The sequence below is a fragment of the Dermacentor andersoni genome, chromosome 2, assembly GCF_023375885.2.
Source record: "Dermacentor andersoni chromosome 2, qqDerAnde1_hic_scaffold, whole genome shotgun sequence".
Classification (NCBI taxonomy): domain Eukaryota; kingdom Metazoa; phylum Arthropoda; class Arachnida; order Ixodida; family Ixodidae; genus Dermacentor; species Dermacentor andersoni.
The window spans coordinates 156,541,850-156,557,706 of record NC_092815.1 but is presented as its reverse complement, the minus strand read 5'-3'; positions in this window follow the sequence as shown (position 1 = coordinate 156,557,706).

Below are 15,857 nucleotides of genomic sequence, written 5' to 3'. Positions count from 1 at the left end.
TGCTCTAGATCGGCCAGAGATCCCCCCGGGGACCAGATTGTAATATCGTCTGCATAAATTGCGTGTCCTATTTTTGGGAGTGCGGCCAGACTAGACATTACTTAGAGGTTGAGGTAAAGCGAACGCGTTGCCATCCGTCGAGTACCCACAGTGGTGGCGGCAAGTGGCTATTGTTTTTTTTTTCTCATCCGCTAGCCAGAAAGCGTGGGAAACGCTGCCACAGAAAAGTGAACGCGCATCGATGTGCTCGCGCTGAGGTCGGTGCAACGCGAGAAAAACGCATGCGCTCTGGCTGGCTCTGGCAGCATGCGTGTAGAGGGAACAAGAAAATTTAAGGGGCTCAAGGTGTCCTCGCGAATAAAAGTCAGAGTAGACATAAATAAGATCGTAGGTACCATTGCTGGCTTTATTGTCTTCATATGGATGCTTTGGTGAAGGTGAAAAAAATGTTAGTGTTATTTTCTGGGACATCACGGCACAAATGAACCATATACAACACTTGCTCTTTCTTACTTCAGTCATGACTGTTTGTACCTTTCTTTTTCTTATATATGCTCCCCCCTTATGTAATACCCCAACAGGAGCCTTTAAGGGTCCATAAATGATGATGATGATGATGATTTTGTCTCATCGGAGCTTGCTGCGTGCTTTGTCAAAATTAGTGTAGCACATTCTAGTCAATTTGTCTGATAGTCTGTTGAGTCTTCCTGTCTCGTTCTGTGGTCCCATATACAAGTTTGGAAATGTCAATACACCTTTCGCGAGCGAAGTTTATGGGAACTTTACACCCATAGAGTTTCTCACTACATTACCTAGAGGGAAATCTGGCGCTGCTGCGCTGTGGTATGCATGGGAATGCCGGTATATTGTGGATTCGGATTGGCATCGTTCTCGTAGAGACAGGACACCTTGAAGACGCGCTTGGTAAGTACCGTTCCGTCTGTCACAATCATTCATTTTCTACAGGAACAGCACGTAAAAAGCTGTGTTAGCTTTATTATTACGCGAAAACATGTTTTGTTTAACTATGAGAACTTGTTATTGCGTGTACGATTATATGTTACGTAAAAAAGTATCAGCGGGCCGCTACAGTTGGAGAACAGACGACAAAGTTCGCGCTCGCTTTGAAACAGTTGGTCGTCTGTTCTTGATTTTCTTCGCTTGGTCATGCATCGTAGGTGAGTAAAGATGTAATATGCGTGAATAGAAACATTTTATGAAGATTTTACTTTGAAAACGCGTTATTTGCGTAGCCATATCCACGTTTTAGACGAAGCCTCTTACAACACCAGCCAACACGAGCCTCGCAGACACATATACCGTCATTCCCATGACGGCACGGTGCCCCGTTAAGAAACTCCCATAGACGGTGGCGCCAGATTACCCTCTAGGTGTTATAGTGAGAAACTCTATGTTTACACCCATAAAAGTTTTGGAATTGAAATCGATGCGCTCCGTAGAATCCGCGGCCTCCGCGAGATGCCGCGACAAGCCTGGTCGCCATCGAAACGCCCTTGAAACTTTGTGCTTGGATGGGGCTCCATGCGTTATGTGACTCCCGCTGCATGGGTGTTGCAACGAAATCCAGCCAGAGTTCGCAATGATGTAGTGTTAATCAGGTAAACACTTTAGTTTAATGCTCAACTTCAGTGGTGTATTCTGTACCTTTCTAGTGTGAAAAAAACATATGTAGGTCAAAGTGGCCAATGCTTTAACACTTGTCTGAAACAACATTCCAATTCCTCAAGAAGGATTCCAAATAGACAGCTTGAAATACACGCAAGAGACTGCAACTTCGACGGTAAATGCACACCCAAGTTTGATTATACTACAGTCCTTTATAGACACCAAGATCGAACAACCGGAGAAGTTGTAGAGGCTCATGAGATAAACAAAAGAAGGGGTGGGGTGTGTCTGTCATGCTTCTATAGCGCTTCATGACACTGAAATATATTTTCTAGACACAAACTAACAATCTATTGTAGTAAGTGTGGGGGTTTGCTCGATTTAGAACACATGCTTTGGCGCTGCTTGGCGTTGGACGGTGATGGTTCTAGAGGTGAACAGTGGTGGCAGCGGATGCTGCAGAGTGAAGTGCTGGCGGGCCAACTCAGGGCTGTCCAGAGGGACCGTGTGACGGCAGAGGGGCTCGGCCTCTCTGTACCGACGTGGGAGCGGCCCGCATCAGTCCCAGACTGATCCCTCAGGACCTAAATAAAGTTCGTCATACCATACCACACAAACTAACTCGTGGAAATTTTCTTGGCGAGCTAACATCGATAAATTGTGATATTTTTCTGATTTTTTATGCCGTTTGATGACGCGTGATGACATAAGACATGTCGGGTTTATACAATCTCTAACCTTCCAAATAATCTTTCAGTTGCTTGTAGCGCCATGTCCAGTCTTTTTTTTTTTTGCCTTAGCTTATGTCCGAGTAGTTCCTTTGAATTACTGGATTATTTCTTCTTCCAGAGGGCGCGAGGTGAGGTGGCCGTAAGCCCTTGACTTTCGGCGATCTCTGAGGCCCAGTTGACGATCCCCAGCTGGACTGGGGGACCCGAGCAGGGCACCGCTGTATTCCAGTATGAAGTGTTATTAGGTTGGACTTTTGCCCTAGGCTTTAACCTGGGGCGGTCACTCAGTATATATGTGAGGTTTGCCTTATGGGCGTTGCAGTTCTTGCATTTAGGTGCGAAGCAGCCGGGATATATTAGTGAATACATCTAAGGGTGGGCAAATGAGCCAGTCTGCAACTGTCTCCAGGTGACCTGTTGTAGTTTATCCAGTGATTTTTGTGAAGGGCGTATTTTTTTCTACCTTTATGGTAGTGCATAGTAATATCGTGGAACGTCACCATGCGATCCCGGCTGAACCCGGGTGGAGGCCTCCCACCACCCGGCTGATGAAATGTCGGGCATAATTGCGGGCAGCCTCATTTCCTGGGTACGAGGAATGTGCCAGGGTCCAGTTGATCTGGATCCCGGCAAATTCTGGATCTCCTGATCAGGTGGCGGATATTTGTTTAGAATTTGCTGGCCAATTTATGAATTTTGCTGCTGGCAAGGTTTATAACTGCAGTTTATAATCGGTAAAATTGATTTTCGCGCTAGTTCCATTGTTAGCCAGAGCTACAGCTGCTTCTTCTGCTTCCTCTGCATGCATGCAACGAACTTTTGCTGTGGAGTGGGCCTGACCTTAATTGTTGACTATGCCGATAGGGAAGGCATCTCTACTTCGGTATTCGGCAACGTCCATATGAACTCTTCCCGGCATTTTGATCTCCGAGTTGCCTAAATTTGTGCCAGTTCGCAATTTGTGCCGGTTTCTTGCCTCAACCTGACAGGTTTTTGGCCGTTATAGTAGTGTCCACTATGTAGTGATCACTAGCTAGGTTAGTCGTGGTGTTCGGCCGTTTTATTTGCCATATGTACTCTTGGAGCATCAGGTCCTGGGATGTGTTAACCTGTGTGCTCCAGTCATTTCTAGTAGGAGTTACTGTCTGCGTGTAGCGTAAGGCGCGCATCCTGGATGAAATTCCAGAGGTGCGGGCAGTCTCGTTATTGGCTCTGTATCCCCAGGCCATGTTTTGTGCATTGAAGTTCCCCACTATGACTAGTGGATTCTATTAAGAAATTTTGAGTGTCCTATTTATTGCTTCAATAATGGTAGGGTGCCCTCATTTCGAGCTGCTGCATACATTAAGTATGAATGTGGTGGATATGCCTATGGTTAATGGAATTAGTTCTACTAGGAGACAGTCCAAGCCAAACATTTCTAGGTCATGTTCTATGGCTATTACATTTCTCTGGACTAGTGCGGCGATGTCGTATTTCTCTGAAGTTATGTTTTTTGCGTTTAATAGTTCCGCAGTTTAACATTACCAAGCGTTTTTTGCAAGACAATAATGTCGGGCAGCTTTTTTTAAGGTTTTGTACGTGCAACTACAGCTTACTTCGTTTTTCTCCGAAATTTATATAGTTCCATTGCAAGATTTTCATGAGATTCTGCTGTCCCGCCATGTAGAAGTAGTTGCACCCTGCTGAAAGGTTGATGTAAAGGAAAAGCTACAGGGGCATGGCAGCTGCACAAGTGTTACCGCGCCATGTAGTCCAACAGCGCTTGACAATACTTTTGCTTTTGCTTGCTCAGAGCAGACGCTAAATAGACGCAGCTTCCACGTGCGACGGTGCCGCCCTTGCCCAGACGCGGAAGAGAAAATCCGCAAAATAAGTAAACCTTTGAAAAAAGCAGTATATTCTGTCTTATTTACGTGTTGCTAATGAGGTGTTTACGTTTTTCTTTTCTCTAGCCTAAATTAACATGCATTAAAACATTGCCTCTTCTCAGAAGCGCTCTCAGTTGTTCGCGCTTTGCCTCCGTAGCTTTCCCTTCATTGTCACAGAAAGTTGTCTGCGGCATAGCAAAGGCTGATTCTTGTTTGCTTTGTCTGGCTTGAAGTGCTTAGATCCTGCTGCCAATTTGTGCGGCAAATTGTGAGAAAGTTTGCTCCAGCATGGATTTAGTTTCAGACATGGGGTCTTTTTCCGTCGGTAGAGGCCGCTTTTTTGCCAGGGAGCGGGGGCGGGGTGTCGTGTCGTGGACAGGATGATCTCGAACAGACTGCTGATGCAGTGGGTCCGTTAGCTAATTTTCTTGGAGTGTTTTTGTGGTGGAGTGCTGAAATATAGAAGTATTACTTTGATCCCTCTCTGCCCTCAGGTTATTAATTTCTTCTTGTATTTGAGTGACAATGGAGGTTGGGTGTGCACTTTGTCTTTTAAGGTATTGTAATCTTTCATTGCTTGCATTGAACCGAGAGGTTGGCGGGCCCCAGCTTACCTGTTTTGACCGGCCTTTGGAGGTGCTTTTGGCCAAGGGCGGGAAGTGCTTCGACTTGTTCCAGAGCCGCGTGTGGCTGAACTAGACTAACTTCTTGAGACGTGTACGCTATTCTTCTTGAGAGGAGCAGGAGGCGTAGCAGGTTTCTTTTGTTTTTCGTAGTGATCCTTGCATCGTTTGGTCCCAGTGACGTGGTATCCCTTGAAGACGATCCATTTGGGCGTGCAATCGGGTTTTTAACGCGACAGCGTTAAGGAGCTCGTGTCGCAGAAAAGCCGGTGTCGTCGGCGTCGGTGTCGGCGTCGGCGGCGTTGGCCGTGAGCGATAAATCCCAGCAGGCACTTCATAAATAAAAAACAACTTGCAAGATGGGCTGGCTGGGAATCGAACCAGGGTCTCCGGAGTGTGAGACGGAGACGCTACCACTCAGCCACGAGTTTTTTTTTTCTTTATTGCCTCGCTTTTCACAGAGTTTACGAGATCAGAAGAACAGATTAACAAGATAATAGTGCCGAGAACCGTCAGCTGTTTGCTGACTACAAGCCATCAGTATTTCGGCATCTGCAACAACATTTCTAATCTTGGAACCCACTCTGGTACATACGACTGCACCTTCTGCACTTCAACAAAATGGGACACCGATTCGCAAAAATATTCGCGAACCGGTCTAGCGTCAATATCCGCATTGTGTACAGCAGTCCGAGTTCGCCATATACTGTGCAGGCCCAGGAGCATAACCAGATCGAAAGGCACACCATCGTCGTTTTCGACCGTGGGATAACGGATTCCGTGCGGACTTAATGGCAACTCTTTTTTCAAGGTTCTCTGTAAGATGTCCCAGATGAATACTCCACCCCAGCAATCTAAAAACACATGCTCAATTGTCTCTGGTTTTTTGCATAACAAACAATGAGTACCCCACGGAACAAATAAACCCTTTTCTTCTAACCATGTTTTAACAGGTAAGGTTCCTGTGTGCAGCTTAAAAAAAAGGTTTTAACCCCTGGCGCAACTAGCATTTTTTTAACGCGTTTCAAAACATCTTTTCCTTTGCCGTGCACAGTATAATTCACGGTACAATGGCACAGGAAATAACACATCCACAAGGTCCTTGTACAGATTTTTGCGTGACACATCTGTCAAATATTGCAAAGAAAAACGCACCGATAAGAAGCGGAAAGATGACACCACTTGTTTTAGATATCCACATACTGGTCCTTGCTGACAAACCGAAGACACAACAAACTCTGGTAGCACTTTACCCAGCCTCAGTTGAATCATAGTTCTGAGAAAGGTATGATCTACATCTCTGAGAAAAACAAATCGACTGACGAGTTGTCTCACATACAGATGCACTAGACCAAGCCCATCATCACTTCCTCTTTTAAACAGATTTGTTCGGCTCGTTTTTTCCCATAGAGAGCTCCAGATAAAGACCGCAAACACTCTGTGCATTTTTTGTACATTTAACCTGCTGCAATGCAAAACTTGCATTACATACCATAGCTTGCTTACAAGAAATAGGTTGCACGTCGTGGCCCGTGCGAAAATCGACTTATCCCATCCTTTCCACTTTTGTGCATTTTCACGTAACACCTCTGTTTGTTTTTTCCAATAAGGCTCATTGTCAGAGTAGTACTGTAGGGGTACTCCTAGGTATTTTGGCGGTGTTTGTTGCCATTTAATGTTCAAAAACATCCTTGGTGCGACGTCCCATTACCCATGCCAGAACCCAACGCACTTGTCCCAGTTTACTACACTAGCACTTGCTTGACAGAAACTTTTAACAGCATTGACGGTATGCATTATACTTTCATGATCAACACAGAAAACTGCAATGTCATCAGCGTAAGCAAGGCTTACCTCGGCTTGATGTAACTGAAATCCACGTATCGCGTTGTTCCTAATTACGCTTAGACAAAAGGGCTCAATATATATGCAAAAAAGAAGCGGTGATAATGGGCACCCTTGTCTGACCGAGCGCTGTACTGGTATGTATGCACCTACTGATTTGTTTATTATCAATCTCGTCGTACATCCGGCGTAAGCCATCCGCACACCTTCGCTGATCACATTGCCTACATTCACATATTCAAGCATACATAGAAGCAGATCGAGCGGCACGCGGTCGAATGCCTTCTCAAGGTCAACTTGCAGCATAGCGACACTTAGTTGCATTGCGTCACAGCATTCAAGGATTGATCGTGCTATGTGTATATTTGTCATAATTGTCCTTCCTTTTATTCCGCACGTTTGATGTGGACCGACTAAATCTTTCATTACGGTCTGCAACCTGTTAGCCAATACTTTCATTAATATTTTATAGTCTATATTTGTCAGGCTAATCGGCCTATACGATGTGACGTTACGTAATTTGATTGGGTCTTCAGTTTTTGGTATTAGGGCCGTGTGTGCTGACAAAAAGGACGGCGGTAGATGTTTGCTCGCGTAAGGCTCGTTGTATACTTCAGTCAAAACAGGCGCGATAACACCTTTAAACGCCTTGTACAATGCAGCGCTTAAGCCATCCGGTCCCGGTGATTTGCCATTATTTAAATTGTCAATCGCATTCTTAACTTCCTCTACTGTTATGGGCAATTCTAATACTTCCTTAGTTTCATCATCTAATGTTGGCATCAATGACATGAAGTCTTCTTTAAATCTATCAGTGTCAACTTGGCTACGAGAAAACAATACTTTGTAATATTCCAAAAAACAACTTGCTATTGTTTCTTTGTTGGTAGACAGTAACCCATTATGTTCTATTTCTGTTATTGCATTTTGGGAAGCATATTTCTTTTCGACTCCCAAGGCACGTTTTGTCGGCATTTCTCCTGTGCACCATTTTTCAGCTCTGGCTCGAATCAATGCTCCATTGTATCGCTCTTGGTCTATCAGCTCAAGTTCTTTCTTTATGCTTTTTATGTCTTCTAAGAAATAACCGGGTTGTATACTTTCAGCTTCCAATAATTGCTTCAGATTCAATCAAAGACGGGACTCGAGTTCTTTTTTCGCGTGACTTAAAACACTGGCCCTTTCAAGTGCTTTCAATTTAATTGTTTGCTTACAAACTTCCCATTTATGTCTCCAACTATCTAAGTTTTGAGTTGTTGTTTTATCTATAGCCTTGAGAAACTGCCCACAAAACTCGTCGTCTTTCAGCAAGTTTGCATTAAATTTCCAAAGATCCCAGGAAATTTCTTTGCTATTTGTTTTTTTCCTTTCCAACACGGAAAGAAACCAAAACGATGATCACTAAATGCAACAGGTGTGACTCGATAATCTCGACACGACTGAATTAGTTCAGCCGACACGTACACTCTGTCAAGTCTAGCATGGCTCGCACCCTGAAAGTGGGTAAAAGTGACCGCTTTCCCACCACAAAGACATTCACCCACGTCTTCTAGATTAAATTCTGCAATCAAGTCTTTCAAAACAGCAGTACTTGCATCATTGTGTTTCCCACTGGTTTTGTCACGTTCCGTACAGACACAATTGAAATCTCCCGCCAGGATTAGTCTATGCTCGCATTTCAAGTACGTCTCCATTTCTTCAAAAAAAAAAAAGCTTTCGCTCTTGAGCCTGAGTTGGTGCATAAAGACAAATTACTCACCAATTTTCTGTTGACAGGGAAAAGTCAGATACAATGAAACGGCGTGACTCACAGGTAGTCACCGACTGCACTACAGCACCAAGACTCTGCCGAATTAACAAAATGCACCCCGAAGACCTCCCCACCGCATGGGCAACACACACGTTATAGCGTCTCGTGAAAGGACGCACCATACGCTCTGTCTGATCCTCTCTCTCTACTTTGGTCTCCTGAATGGCTACAATATCAAAATCGTGCTCCATTACCAGGCGGTAAAGTTGGTTTTGCCGCCTCTTGGCACTAAGCCCTCGGACGTTAAGTGTTGCAATATTTATCGACCTCTCTAAGGACTCCATATTGGCGAGTGACACCAGACCGAGCCTACGGCGCTCCCCTCACAGACCTTGTAGCAACACACAGTCCAGTCGACGCTCAGGGCGTCGCCTTACCGCCGCCGCGTGTAAGCGACGCCGACCGCTGATGGCTGGTGGCCACCCGAGGCTTTTTGGTTCCAGGCTCGGTCCCACGCCTATCCGTTGCTCGTAGCCGGGTGTCTTGAGAAGCCGTGCTTGCTTTGCTGAGTCGGCGCTTCGTAGGTGTTGTATCGGCGTTCATTGCAGCCTCATCCGTCGTATCACTGTCTTCGAGCGTCGCAACGACCTCGCTTACTGCGGTCTTGAGTTCAGCTGTTTTCTCACCACTCCCGGACGCACTTAGTGGCAGCTGCTTTCCTAAAGAGTGGGTTTCAGAAGGGCACTCTGCCGAACCTTCTTCGTACTTTCCTGTCGAAGCGTCTTCCAGAGTGGCGTCTGCTGCCCGAGCGTCTGCAGCCTTGTTCTCTTGCGAACCTGCTGAGCTGGTGGACGCCGCCACTGCGGCCGCGTCGCTGATAGACGCCACCATCCCAGCCACGCTCTCCGCTTCCTCTTCGTCCATGAGCATCTCGCTCCGGTCTGCTTCACCGCCTACGCTTGCAACTCTGGCGTACGAGCGAGTACAGTTAGCCTGCTCATGCCCGAACGCTCGGCAGGCAGCACACCTGGGCACTCGGCATTCACGTCGTATGTGTCCAGTGTGACAACGAAGCCATAACAGGGCACGTCCAGGCACAACCACTAGCGCAGTGCCGCTACCAAGACGCATCTGATGTGGGATGCGGTCTGGTGTGACACCATCGCGCAGCAGAAGACGCACTAGACGAGTAGTTGACTCGGCGCCCTCAAAGTCCTCGGCCTTCCACCGATCACTGATGACTTCCTTTATCTCGCCATACTCTCGGAAGGCTCGTCGAATGGTCTCAGAGGTGACGTCGAACGCGACCCAATGTAGCTTAATCCTGAGTTCTTGCCTCGCTGGATCAATGACGAGGCATGGCCGGTTCTTCACCAGTAGTGGTCCGGCGTCTAGCAGCGTCTGCTTTGCCTCATCTGTCTTCATGTTCAGCAGCCACACGTGCGACATTTGGTAGGCACCAATTCCACCTACTTGGTGAATTACTCCAGCATCCTTCAAGGGCTTCCGGAAGTCGTCGATTCTATAAGGCCGTCCAGTGACGTCGCAGTGCAATACAACTGCGCGCCTTTTTCCTTCACCTGTTGGTAACGGAGGCAAGATGACACGGTAATCCTTGGGCAACGCAGAACACGGGGTACCACGGCCAACGTCGGCCGCTTTCGCAGCTCTCGAGGAGCCCTCCATTCTGCGTCCGTACTGCACGGCGTCCAGAAGCAGAATGCACTCAGCCACGAGTTCGATGCTTCGAAGCGGTACAAAAGCGCCTCTAGTGAATGCGGTGTTGCCTTAGAAACGAGCTGTTTCTAAGGCTCAGGCGTGCGTCGCTTGCTCAGGCGCACATTTCGTTGCCGCGCCGAACGCTGCGTTGCTCGACGCTCACCGCGTCCGATGCGGGGCGCGTAGTCGCTGCGCCGTAGCCCATTGTCTCACACCCACCCCTTGGCGGGTCGACGGGAACGCTCTCGCGTTCCACTCTTGAAGGCGAAGCTTAAGCGTCCTCCAATTTTTCTTTCTTCGGATGCTTTTGTCCGCATCGGTCGGAGAGCTTTTGCTTCTCTTCCGGGCAGGCATCCTGCCGATGTTCTGGTCTCCAACACTTGACGGACGCTACCATTTTCGGCGACGTTAACCATTGCACCACAGATAGTTGCCAGCAGGATTCGGATGACGGTAAATTTCTTCAAATTCTTTCCATCTATCGGCCCTGAAGACAATTTTAAAAAAGTAGTTAAGTAATCTCGGCACATGCACTCGCTTGGGAATTGTGGGGGTCCGCACGGCGTGCTTCTTGAATGCCGGCGGTAGTGTTTGCTGTCGATGTGGCAGTCGACATGTTCCGTAAGGAAAATGACGAAAAAGAGTCACTTTTTATGCTGCAGTTCGCCAATTTCTATGCTTGACTCGCAGAAAACCACTAGCTGGCGTCGCCATACTCTTCCGTTGGGATCCCCATTCCGTCTGTGGCTTATTCACTTGGCGTATCAGTTCTCGGCGGCGGCAGTAGTGCTTGGCCTTGTGGGGTGTAGTCGGTATAGAAATATCCAAAAATAGCTCCGAAATCTACTCCATCCCCCAAACAGGTCGCAGTTCGCGTCCTTATGTACTCGCAAATCCTTTAGAAGAGGTTTTCAGCTTGAATGTATCCGAAGGCCGCGCACTGAAAGCGTAAACGACGTTTCGCTTTCGAGGAGGACGGACGCTTGATGGTTCGCTCCATGCGAGGTTCATTGGCGGCCGCCGTTGGCCGCGGTGACAGCTTTTCTTCTGCACCCTCGGATTATAGGGTTTTGCTGCCAACATTGCCTTCAGGCGAGAGTATGCAGCAGTGTGTGTTTTTTTTTTTGTTCAGGGACCTGGTAAGGAGACCATATCGGCTGGAAGATTTTCGAGAGCCATTGGAGGAAGCTGGCATCATCATGAACATCACGGGTATAGGAGCCTTCCAGATAATCCCCATCTGGCTAGTCAAGTTGTGCAGCAATGCGGACAAGAATGCTCTGGTGAAAACGGGTGGACTTCAAGTCAAGGGCGGCTTCTGCGCTCTCATTGAGCCCGCCCAGCAATACGTCACCATGAAAATGCACTGGGTCGACTTTGCTGTCCAAAGTGAGAGCTTTCGGCAAGCGTTGAGCAGCTTTGGTGACGTCCTTGACGTCACCAAAGGAAGGTGTTGAGGAAGGTTGTTAAGGAAGGTGTTGAGCTTGACGACCTGCCTCATATTTTCAAGTTAGGAAGTGGCACCGTCCTTCTTGTGGCCCCGGGCCGTTCCCGCTATGTTTGAGATGCCGCTGGCAAGGACACATTCGAAGAGACTGCCAGATGCCACATTGTGGTGTGTGCCGGGCATTCGGTCAGGAAAGCAGTGATTGTGCAAGGAGATACGCTAGAGTAACTAAAGCGGGTCTCTCAACAGAAGTCCAAGAGAACATAATGGATGTGGAGGAAGCCGAAAAGTCTGCCCCGAACAGCAACACCAAGGAACGCGAAGACAAGGCCTGGGAGACGGACGCCGAGAGAGCTACAGGAACAACAACTGACAGCCGGGACTTGACGAAGGGAACTGAGGAACGTGCCGAAATAGGCTGCACGCAAGATCCACTGCTCTTAAGTCAAGCTAGTGAAGAGGAAGACATCAGCGACAGCACCGAGATCACTACAGCCGAAGATCACGCAGATGCTACGGGGGCGACCGCTGCACGCGGGAAGCGTCCCAGAACAGGCATTCCGAAGTTGACGGAGGACAGTACGGAACGCAAGGTTCAACGCCTGGAGCGTCAGAGGCATCGCGTTTCTGGCGCCAAGGCACGATCTTCCACCGTGCGCCAAGGGTAAAAAATATGTCCCCGAAGACCAGTCGGCGTCATCGTCACCGGTTCGGGGTCAGCGACGCGACAAGTAACACCCAGGTATTCCCACTGCAGGGAAGAGCCATTGTAAGCGTTGTACTGGTGGTTCGCGCTTACAATCACCATGATTAGTATACCTGCGGTGGTACAGTCAATGTACGGGGTCTAGGGGCAAGTCGCAAACAATATCAGGTCAAACGCATAATGCAAGAAAGACACCTAGATTTACTTGCGGTCCAGGAGACCAAGGTTAGCAGAGAGGAGGCGACCGAAGGCTTGGTAGCAAAATTTTCTTTAAGGCACAGTGTATGCGTCAGCCATGCGGTGGGAACATCAGCCGGGTGTATGTTGTTTTTTAAAAATTCAGTTGGTATTGTCGTTGAAACGGTTACAAGCTGCTTGCAAGGACGTTTTTTTGTGCGATCTTTGTTACGGGGAAGCAAAGTTTACATTTATTTGGGTCTATGCACCTACAAAGCCGCGTGAAAGATGTTTGTTCTTTCCCGAATTGAGTATGTATTTTGACTGTGAGGGGTGTTTGATTGTGTTGGGTGACTACAATTGTGTCCTCAATCAGGAAGACCGTTCAACCACTGCTAGTGTAAATGATGAAAGTGTTGCTTATCTTAAATAATGCGTGAGCAAATTCTCTTTAAATGATGTGGAACAGTTCGCAAGAGGTGGAAGTCGCCATCACTTCACACACTTTCAAGGCACCAGCCATGCACGATTAGATCGAGTGTATGTGTGTGTGTTCAGAGATTGCGCATTTGTGTGGGAACTACGATGTTGATGCTGTTGCTTTCAGTGATTATTGTTTAGTGACGTTTCGGATCGGCCGAAATAAAAAAATGAAACTTGAATGGGAAAGGTGGAAATTGAACGCCAAGTTTATCAAGGATGACGTGTTCATAGTTAAAACAAAAAAGAAATGCAGCAGTTTTTTATTGACACTATACAGTGCCTCAGAGAAATGGGAGTTATTTAAACAAGGGGTAAAATTGAACGCAATAGAAAGAGGTGGGCATATGAAGTACCAAGCTCAAAAACATAAACAGGGTCTGCGGCAAGAGCTCAAAGACATGGTGCAAATCGAAACCGTTAATCCGGGCTTGCTGACGCAAGACCTGCAAGTCATTAAAAGAAAACTAGAAAGCTTAGAGGAGGATAAATACACAGTTCCAATTATACTTGCACGAGCTGAAAAATATCTCGTGGGGAAGTACCAACAAAGCGAGCTTTGTCAGATGAAAAGTCCTGCGCTCGAGGAAATGAAATATTGGAAATAGAATATTACGGTAAGGTATTCCGAGAACAGAAAGTTATCATGGCGGCATTTGAAAGTTACTATAAAGAGTTGTTTACGAGGCTACGAGGATGACTTTTTGGCGGAAATGCCGACGCTAGGCAAAGAGGAAACGAATTTATTGAAAGTGAAAGTTAGTATGGAAGAGATTGAGAGGGCTATTGGGGAACTACGCTCGGGAAAATCTCCTGGTCCGGATGGGATTAGCGCAGCATTTTACAAGAGGTTCAAGACGGATATGGCAACAGTGTTCCATGAAGTATTTTCAGAGGCACTCGAGCGGGGGACTTCAGCTCCATTGTTCAGTCGTGAGAACACAATACTAATCCCAAAAGGCAAAGATAGAAATATATTACGTAATGTAACGGGATACAGGCCAGTTAGGTTGACAAATGTTGACTACAACGTTTTCATAAAAGTTCTGGCAGCAAGGCTGCAGGGAAGTTAGTTGGGTCGCAGCAAACATGCGGCATAAGGGGTAGGAAAATTTTTACAAATATTCATGCGGCTAGAAGCATTTTAGAATAATGCGATAGCGCTCTCCTCAAGGTAGCGATGCTGTAAATAGATATAGCTAAGGCTTTTGTCATGGTACCTTACAGTGTTCTCTTTTCATTAAACAATTATGTAGGGCTTGGTTCTGTCATGTGTAAAGGCATCAAAATAGCATATCAATGCTCATGTACCAATTTAATTGTTAGTGATAAACTCTCACAGCGCATACAAGTACTCTCTTCCGTTCGACAGGGTTTTCCGTTAAGTCCTTTACTTTTGCTTTATTTTTGGAGCCGCTCTCTATAAAAATAGCTAATAATACAGAAATCAGGGGGCTTAAGATACAGTCCTGTGAAGTACGTGTTCTAGCTTATGCCGATGATGTTGCCCTATTTGCTGCAGATAGGGAGAGTGTTAGCTCATTATTAAGAATTACTGAAAGGTTTTGCGAGAAAAGCAGCAGTGAAATCAATAAGCAAAAGGGTATTCGTCTCTGGCATGGTCATTGGAATTCCACGCCCGGTGTTTTTCAATATATCCCGTGGCTCACGACCTGTGGGTACCTTTGGATGGGTATCGTGAGAACGAGTCACTCTGGCTCGAAAAAAAAAGAAACGAATGAAATGCGTGCGATCGCCGAAGGATGGGGTGGCGTGAATTGTCGATTTTTGCACGTGTTATACTATCTGTAACGTTTCTCTCACTGCGAAAATTATGTATCTTCTGCAGTCACTGTATTGTACACGTAAGCACACTAAAAAATTTCACCGAATGTTTGCCACGCTTATCTGGTGTTCTACGTCGGAGCGAACATCAAGGACAAATTTGTTTCGTCGAGTAAAGGTGCTCTGTCGGTGTGCCACTTGTTTCTTCAGCAAGTTGTATCACGTTTCATATTGATAAGGGGCGAAAGAGACCCGTTTTTGTGTTTTTTTTTCAAACTATGTTAACAGTTTTTATGCCTGATTTTTTTGTTTCTTCAGCCATTGGCCCTCATTAAACAATTTCAAGGTTTTTGCGTGAAGTTGTAACGTCCTATCGCTTCCTTAGGGCGAGATTTTCCCTTGAGTACCTTTACAATGTAAAAAGAAAGCCTCTTATGAAGGATCTCGTTGAGGGTGTGTTCCCTGTTCCATTGTATCGGTTAACGTTTCAAGAGGGGCCTGGGCAAGACGTACTTAAAATAGTTAAAAATATGTGGATACCGGCAAACGTTAAAACATTTTTCTTCAAGCTTCACACGGGAACCTTGCCTGTTAAAACGTGGTTAGAGGAAAGGGGGATTTATGTGCCATAGAAAGCAGATGTTTTCTGTACAACAAAGCTGAAACGATCGAACATGTTTTCATTGATTGTAATAATGCCACATTCTTTCGGGATATATTACACAGAACTTTAAAGATATACCTACCCCTCAATCCACATGGCATTCGTTTTTTACTACCTGAGAGCTATTTTGAACGGATGGATGTTATCTTTTTACTTGGGCTGCACGCAGTCTGGCGTAGTCTGTTGGCATATAGACTTTGTGATGTTAAAGGGCGATCTGTGTATGAATATCTTGTGGAAATGGTTGTGAAGGTACGTCACGTGTACAAGACGAATGACTGTGATGAAGCTGTGATGCCAATGCTTCATACTTTGACACATATAAAACGAGTATGAACGAGCTTGTAGCCAAGCTGGAAATAAAGAAAGAGAAACGGAGCCCATAAGAGGCACGTGCAAATGCTATGGACGTCGTCTTCTTCCTCCAAAACAA